This window comes from Plectropomus leopardus, chromosome 13 (genome assembly GCF_008729295.1).
Source record: "Plectropomus leopardus isolate mb chromosome 13, YSFRI_Pleo_2.0, whole genome shotgun sequence".
NCBI classification, from domain to species: domain Eukaryota; kingdom Metazoa; phylum Chordata; class Actinopteri; order Perciformes; family Serranidae; genus Plectropomus; species Plectropomus leopardus.
The window spans coordinates 16,100,957-16,110,580 of NC_056475.1; positions in this window are offsets into that span (position 1 = coordinate 16,100,957).

Sequence of the window (9,624 nt, forward strand, 5' to 3'; positions counted from 1 at the left end):
TTCAGCAGAAGTGGTCACACATATGGATAGGTGTTTCATACATGCAAACACATATTGATGTGTTTCTGCAAGTACTTATTGGCTGTTTAATTTGAGACCAAAGCTATTCACCAGTGAAAATGTGGATAAATGTTTAAATGACATACATTTTCTATTTCAAGAACAGGGGGTAAATCAGGCTGTATTAATACAACATCAGTTTGGGTGAGATCACACCAATCAATCACTGACATCTGAGCAATACATAGAGGCTGACTGTTCTACTTTTGGGCTAAACAAACTATATTATGTGTTAACTTTTGAGCTACCAGTTGAACGAGGCTTAGATAGCTCTTTCCTCTGTTTCAAGTCCTTATGCTAAGTTAAGATAAGTGGCTGCTGGCATACTCAGAATACAGATATGAGAGGGGTATTGATCCTCTCATCTAACTGTTGGCAAGGGGAATAAAAGGGCACTTTTCCCAAAATCTCAACTATTCCTTTTACGTTTAATTTAATTCCTTATGCTGCACATCTTCTCATCACCTGGTCTCTTTCAGATGCAAACATATTTACTGGGATCTGGCTGATGGACGATTCCACTGTCCATAGCTGATGGCTGACAGTTAGTGACCACTAAACGCACCATTGTGATTTAAAAGCTCCCGTCCACATCAACACTGGAGCCTCGATTTGCAATGCTGCTTTAGCATTCATTGCAAAGCTTAAAAAATAACAACTCTAATAGGCCTATGTCAGCTGTGCACAGATTGATTTTGCAGGTGTTACTGAAGGTGGACACCCACATTTAATGCCTCAGAACTGATCAATATGTATTTTAAGGAGTGTCAGATCAAGAGCACAAACATGAGGAATGGGTCATTCTAATCACTGTTTGTGCCTGATTTACTAAAGAAAAAAACGAGTTTAATAAAATCGAATTAAACCATTTACCAATCAGTGAAAGCATATTTTAATTTGGGCACAAACTTTATAATTAGGGATGTGAGCGTTAACAAGTTAATTGCGATGCAAATAAGGTCCATACATAATGTGTTGCCGTCCAATGTTTCTGTCTTTTAAAGGCTGTTCTGAGCTGAGTTTTAAAGCTAGAGCGATGATACCAGCACTATCTGAAACTAGCAGACCTGAGGAATCCAGTGGTACCAACCATGTCATGGTCGTAACCTCTCAGGAAAGGCTAAATAACACCCCACGGTTAGGCTAAATTTTTGCGGTGGAAAACAGCATGGCCATTTCAAGGGATACCTTGAACTTTGACCTCCAGATATCTGATGTAAATGGGTTCTATGAGTACCCGTTAGTCTCCCCTTTACAGACATGCTCACTTTATACTAGTCTCATGCAGTTTTTTGCTGTCATTTGACTCCTAATTAAGACAATCTGGTAAGGATTGCTTTACTTCGTCAACATGGACGTGAATAAAAAATGTGATTATTCGCAATTTAAAAAATGAATTGTTTGACAGCCCTACTTAGAACTGATCAATATGTATTTAAGGAGTGGTAGACAGAGAGCACAAAAATGAGGAATGGGTTCATTCCAATTACTGCTTCTAAAGAAAAAACAAGTTATTTAATGACACTATTTACTACCCAGTGAAAGCATATTTTAATTTAGGCACAAAAATATTTTTGATTTTTAATTATTTTCTGCTTTGCGCCTGCCTTAGTAAATCAGTCTTCATTTGTTTTGCAAAGCTGAGGGAAAAAAGCATATCTATTCACGTAATTTACTTACACAAAGGAAGTTGTGCACCTCATTGCAAGTATGCATTTACAATAATGTGTGTGTGTGTGTGTGTGTGTGTGTGTGTGTGAGTGTGTGTGTGTATGTGTATATATATATACATATGATTTTTTTTTCTTGATCACATTTACTTAGTTTTACTTAAAGAACATTTTCAATGCAGAACTTTTACTTGCAACTGTATTTTCACTGTATGATATTAGTACTTAAACTCCATATTTCTTCCACCACTGTAAATATTAATGTTCTTTATTCATTTGTCCTCATATACACTGCTTCTGTCTCTAATATAGACCGGACCATCAAAATAGAAGCGGTTTCAATCTCATAAGGTAATTGAGATACTGACAGAAGGCTACTTTTGTAAAGTTCTGCACGACTTAGCTTTCAGTTTCATTGTACATCGAATCATTTTAAACACTTTAGAAACAATGTTGCTGTGAAGCTTTTTCACATAATTCACACAGCTTGACGAAAAATCCCCTTACTGCTTTCAAGTGATCCACCAGCAGGATGTCTGTTGTCCTGGCTGCATATTCAAAAGAGAGAGCATATTTACTCGCCTGAGTGGCTTTTAAACCTTACAGATGGATAATTACTTGTGAAGCACACACTTTGAAACATCGAGCATCTTGAACTTTTCCTTCTCAGGCTCAGCTGTTGGGCCACTCTGCTGACGATGGAGCATTTCGTATGTCTCCTGTGATTTCCTCCATTCTTCTTTTTCACTTATTGATTTTCCCAACTGGGCTGGCAGTACATCTTGTATGAGACAGTGATGAGGTGTTTCACTCTGGGTGACCTGGCCTTGATCCAACCCTGCTGTAAGGGACGAATCTCTACATTGATTATACAGTAGGTACAATGCTTAGTTTTCACTGGAGATATGTAACAATTGAGCACTTTTATTCTTACCTTTAACAGAGCAGCTTTACCTGACTATGCCAAACCTCTTCCACATACTTTAAATGATTTCTGCCCCTGTTGTAAAGTACTTCAGGTTTTGCTTGCATAGAAAGTTTCTCCCTTGACGGTGTTATGCAAATGAGTAAGGCAGTCACAGGCAGGTAAGGAACATATCTCGTCTTTTGTCTTTTGTATAAATCTACGCTCATTGATGTGAAACTTGTTTAGCACCTCATGCATATTTCATATTTTTTTGTACTTACGTTGACTGGATATGGAGCCATTTTGGCAGACACAAGATTCTGTAGCAAAACTTCCATTATACAGGTCAGGATGCATACTCAATCCCCTGACAGTGGAAGCTTGACCTATTGGAGATGGCGAACAATAACACTTGATGCCTTATGCAGTCTTAGATTCAAAATGACTTTATTTGTCCCTAGGTCTGTTTGTCTTGGACATATAAGACAACCACATAAAAATACAAAGTGCAGAAACAGATGTAAAGTACAGAGCAAGTGGAAACATAAAGTGCATTCACACACAGCCCTTCATTTCACACACTCTCTCTCTCATATCCAGAGTTTATGAGATTCATTGACAGAGGAATGAAAGAGTTTTGACACACATTTATGGGTGGCTGTGGCTCAGGTTGTAGAGCGTGTCATCTTCTAATTGGAAAGTTGGTAATTGACATATCACAGTTATGTAAGATACTGGACCCCATGGCTGGGTTAGTGTGTATAAATGGTTAAATACTGAGTAGCCTCGGCCACCAGTGTATGAATTTGTGTGGGATTGAGTGAATGTGACTTGTGGTTGGTGAAAGTGCTTTGAGTGGTTAAACGACTAGAAAAGGACTATACAAGTGCAGGTCCATTTACCATTCTCCTGTATTTCTTGGACGTTATTGTGTCTCGGATGACTGTGGTTTGTGCTCTGACTACAGGATATGGGGGGGTCTGCAATAACTTTTCTAGCCTGTTTAACTAGTCTGATTTTTTTTTCTTAAATCAAAAGAAGGCATTTCTGCGCTGTGAAAAGATGTGGAGTAACAGAATTAATGTTATATTCTACATGTAAACTTTTTGCAGAATATAATATATTTAGATTTAACGCTGTTTGTAATCACCCACGTTTTATTGGTAGCTGTAATTTAATGATAGTTTTTTTCAGTAACTGTAACTGATTACAGTTACATTTACTTTGTAATTTAATTACATTAACTAGTTGCTCCCCAATACTGTTAAGAATGTATTTCCTTTTCTCCTGATTAAAACAGAACAAATATCTCTATAGTTACAGATTACATGTTCAGTAACCCTTTTTCTAAAAACAAATTCCATATCGAAAATATATTGTCATATATTATATATTATCAAAAATGAAAGAGCAGTAGGGGCTTTTTTTTTCTTTTTTATTAAGTAAAAGATGGACAGATGGACAGCTGGAGGACAACATAAGAGCATTTAAGTTGTAGTTATGTTGCCATTTTGTTGTTTTAATGAATATGTAATAAAAACACTAAATTTGAATGTAAAATGGCCCACACACACCCCTTATGACTTATTTTCATGTACGCCCCTGTGTGTTCAGAGGATAGAGCTGTTGTTACCCTGAGAGAGGAATGACTCATCAGGGGCCTCTGTTGTGTCTTTGTCCTTCTGTAATAACTGGAACCATCATTATTAGTCCATGTAGAGCAGAGACAAATGTGAGTGTCTCATCTTTATTAGGTTTTTAATGCATCAAGCCAAAACTCAGTCATTTGGAAGAGGGTGAAGTTGCACCTAAATGCTGATATGCTGTCAGTTTGAAAATGGACTTGGATGACCTGATCAGCACTGGGGGGGACGAAAGACCTTAAAACCTGGCGACCATAAAGAGAACCTGTCAAGTAGTCATCAGCAATAACTTACTGCAAAGTTCAGCCATATCCTCTGGAAACATTGCACGTCTTCTCAGAATAGGTGTGTAAAAATGGTGTCTATTCTCATTTACTGTAGCCTGAAGTGTAAAAAGGATCAATAAAATACAAGGAGAAAGCTGCAGATCTTATGAAACCCCATTTATAGTGTCTGTATTATACCCCACATAAAGCCTGGGGTGTGTAAACAAAATCATTACCACAGACTGTTCAAGTTAATGTATGTGTGGGGAGACATTTTTAGAAGTTCTCTTGTATAATAACACACACGAATTGTTTTCATTTTTTGCGTCGTGGAGATAGGATGTTTGATTAACAGTTAGCTTGCTGGATGCTCTGAGATAAACAAATGCTACTGCTTCATAACATTTCTGTGTTAAATAAATTGCAAAGTTCAAAGAGGATTCCTCCTGGCAATTTGACTTCATGCTGGTGCTGCTTAATTCAGCAAGAGGCAGCCTCCACTGTCTGCACACGAATGAATACTGATGGATATAATACATAGCCATGCTAAATAGCCATTTAATTGAATACCATTCTTTTATTTACAATTCTCTAAGCATCTCTGTGGATCTGCTTGAGCTAGGCAAACATTTGAAACCCAATTTGTAAAACGATATGGAGACTGAAACGTGTTATTATATCTGAGCGCATGGTATGGCCAAATGAAAGAAGTCAAACTATTCCCGTTGGAGGATTACTACTAAATTATTTGAGCTGCAGCTAATGGTTCTTTACATTATTGATCAAGCTGCAGATTGTTTTAGGCGACTGGTCAATTGATTATGATTAGTCTTCTTAAATAATCTCTATAAACAGATATCTATATGTATGCAGAATCGTTGGACAACATTGCATATTTTGGCATTGGGAACACTGGTTTCTGTTTGTAGTCACGTTTGAGCAGGTTTTGGTGCCTGCAGGTAAACAGTTAATGTGGAGTGCCGAAGAGGTGGGACACAATGGTGGAAATGCAATCTTGGAACCCACTGGCTATTGTGTGACGATGATTTAGCTTTTTATTTGTTTTTTCTATAATTTTCTGCATTCATATCTGATAGCTGAAATGCTGTCTGGAGCTGCAAGTTGCTGATCAAGCTGTAAACAATGACAGGAGCAAGAAGACAAAACCTTGGCCTGTACATATCAGCTGATATCCAGAACTATTGGCCGTTTCCCCCAAAGGCCATATTGTAGTCAGGTTCTGAGCTTGTCTATTAAATGTTGGTGAAATAACAGAATCAATAAACCCCACAGGTGAAGTCTTCAAGGTATGTACTCACAGTCACTACAGTAACAGTCCAGAAACATAAGATGCTGAATTTACTGTCATATGTGACAAAGAAACAAATGGTCAAATTTGAGATGCTTTGAGAAAAACAAAAATAACCACAAAAACAAAACACAAAAAACATATATATTTTGGTCCAAGTTGTCTTCACATTGTATTGAAAGATTAATAATGAAATCAGCTCAATGGTCCCTTATTTTAAATAGCAACTTGTGTTGACATTTCAGTAAATGACTGAGTCGGCAGGGTTCATCATGTAATCATTAGAGGTTTTTGGAGTGGCTTTGTTTTAGCTTGGTCTGTTCCATCGCAAAAAAAGGGGACAGTTTAACTTCTATATTTGATTTAATAAAATAAACTGTGAATCAATTCTGCCAACTATCAAATCCTTGTGATTTTCTATTATCCCCTCATGGCAGGCTGGGGAGAAGGCACATTTGTAGTCAGGATATCAAAGCACGAGGCATTGAAATATTTTGTTTGAAGAGGGAGAGCAATTAGAGTTAATTGCTAGTGTGAGGGCAGCCTGTGGACGGCAGATTGTTGAAAAGAGCGTCAGCTGGTAATAAACAAGTCATTAGATATTAGATCATGGGTGGCCGAAAAGCTGAGATGAGGAGAAAAGACGGTGTGATATAAGTATTGGAACCAAGAAATACAAATCTGCTTATATCTGATACATATGCATCACTTGTCAGTTGGAAATGTCCACTTAGTACATACTGAAACCAGCACCAAATGGTTTTTGACCTTGAGGGTTTAAACACCAACAGCAGCAGACTTCTGACATAAAACTGGCTTATATGGTACTTAGGGCTTACGTTTTAGCAAAAATGGGCATCCCATTGGAGTTGTCTGTCTGGCCATCTGACTGTCATGTGTCCAGATGGTGAATTAAGTTTACAAGAGAAGGGCAAAAGAGGGACTAAAGCTTAATATGTTGATAAAAAATAACTTCCAGTGCTCCATTTAGTTGGCAGCAATTTTTCCTCCATTAGTTCATTTTTCCTTGGTGCTCAATGCCGTTTGCATTGTTTTTTTTTTAAATACTGTTCCCCCAACAACCATATAAACCCGACATAAAAAATCATCGCATGATGAGTATCAATAAAATAGAATGAAACACATTTGATTTTATCTCATGAGTGCAGCAACCGTCACTAATAAGAACAGACTTGATCTATGTTATTAGTCAAGCTGTTCAGATCACATATAAAATCAGCATAAGAGTGGTTATGCATTTCCAAATTTCCATGAACAACTGTTTCATTACAAAGAAGTGAAGGTGGATGTTTATTTTACAGCAAAAGGATGTCTGAAAATATGGCTCTGCTGTTGTAAGTGCATGTATGTTGGATATTTGAAGGGCTGAGAGTGTTAATGTAGCTACATTGGCACACACATATCAACTAGAACGCTGAGAAAATAAATGACTGGCAAACGTGCGGCAAGGTCGTCCGTGCAACTCGAGAAAGGAGATTGATTTGGGTAATATTATCATGGCTTCTTTCCTTCTGTTTCCAACAGGATACCTCTCTGCAATTAATTATAACTGAGGAAGGACACAAAATAGACAAATTGTCTGCATTCGCAACTAAATCTGCATAATGGTAGATACTTATTTTGAAAGGCATTATTCATTGTGCTCCTAAGGTTCAATTACGGAGACAGAAATGGAAAGAAGTGAGAAAATGGAAGGTAACCTGTCCAAGTGTACTGCCAAACCAAACCTCTAATAACTTTAGACAGATTTCTGAGACTAATAGTGTTCCCTGAGTGCCTCTATGTTGGATCCTTCTCTCCTCATCCTCTGTGCTCACCTGACATGTGTCATTGTCTTGGTTGCAATGAGTTCACATAAAGATCTCATTTTCCTCACAGTACTTCATTAGCTCCGGCCTAATCTATAAAGCACAGCTGAGAGGGGAGCGGGGGGCGCTGTGTCAGCAGGCTCTGTCATGTACCTGCCACAACCACTAAGAAAAACTGGAGGTGTGTGTTTTTGTGTACTTGTGTGCCACTGTGCTGGGGCTCGCACATTTAGTCACACATGCACCTCGTATCTGCAGCGATCCAGATATTTCTTCACACATTTTGTCAGTTTGAATGTGTCTGTATTTTTGTTTATGTCTGTGTGTGAGGAGGGGGATGCAGACCAGACTGTATCTGTTCACAGTCTGACGGCATAATATGCAAATTAAATGGAGAGTGCCATATGGTTTATTTTTGAAATATTCATGAGTGCACAGCAGATAATTTTTCTCTTCAGTGGACTTTGTGTGTGTGCGTGCTTTTATCTGTCTCTATCCATAAACAAGATGATTGGCATATTTTTTTGCGGCCTTACTATGCTCTCCATTTGCAATGACATTTACAACTGAATTAATTATTTTATCCTGAATCATCTGCTTTGTCATTTTCTGAGAAATAGAACGATAGAAGCAGGTATAACCGATGTTATGAATGTTACTTATTTCATCAGCTATGTAAACAGCTTAGTAGGAATATTTTTTTTTGGAATAAAGAAAATATATATTTTGTACATGTAGTCATTATCAATATATAAAAGGGTTTATTTATAGAGATGAACCAACAAGGAATTATCACCCAGCTTTTTAGAGATTTAGCTCATTGTTCTGCTAAAAAGCCAAATATGTTCCTTTGAAGTTGGTAAAGTTACAAAAACAGAGCTAAAAAAGAGAGAATACTGAACTTACAACTTTGAGGGAATTCTAATATTGTTCTTTAACTGCTAGATTTGTAAACTTGCACCTATTTACGAACAAGTTTGCCATGTTAACTTAAAAGGTAATATGCCAATGGTGTGTTCACAACTTGTTTCTGCTGCCCCCGAGAGGACAAAAAAAAAGAACGATAGCAGGTTTATTTTATTTGGTAGCAGAAATCTCTATGTACCAATGCTGAGCATGCTCAAGTATACAGCCCCTAATATTTTGTCTCACGTTTTACCAGCAAGAAAAAAAAACACAATCAAGTTTTGGTTTTGCACCCTGTTCATTTCCTCCTGTTTGATTTGTTTTCTCCTTCAGCAGTTTTTTCACTCCTCATCATGGAGTGTCAGTCACTGTGGAGAGAGAGGAGAGAGCCAAGAGATGACAGAATACAGAAGAGATTGTTAAAGTAATGACGCTTTTTATTTAAATCCTTTTCATTTTCATAAGATCTGCTTTGCTAGTCTCTTGCCGAGAGCAGTGATACAGCAGTGGTTCAACATTCAGTATACCCAGTTAATGAAAGCTTTTACATGACTCCCTCTTAGCAAGTGGCAAAGGAGCGATGTGTGTTATCATTCTTGCAGCTTTAAGAGCATTTAAATAGAATAAACTGAGCGAGAGCTCTGTGTTAAACGTGAGCGAGAGTCAAAGAGCGCCGCCTAGAGTAACTCGAACCCAAGGAAACACACGTCACTGTGCACAGGTACTGATGTTTGATTGCCAAATGATGCCTGGGAGGTGTTCAAAAACAGCAGCGATGTCTGCTTATGTCGCAGACAAACACAAAACCTCTCAGCAGAGACACACGAAACAAACCGTGGCACGGTCACACTAACGTCTGCTTGGTGATTCACACCTTATATAGCCCTTCATCCATCTCTGTTTTCCATTTACCTCATAAAGCTGAGGCATGTTCCCTTGAACCGCTCTTTCTCCTCTTTCACACCTCCTGTCTTGCCACTTTCTATTAGCATTCTCTGGTCAGGGGGCCGTATGAAAGTGAGGCACACACCTGC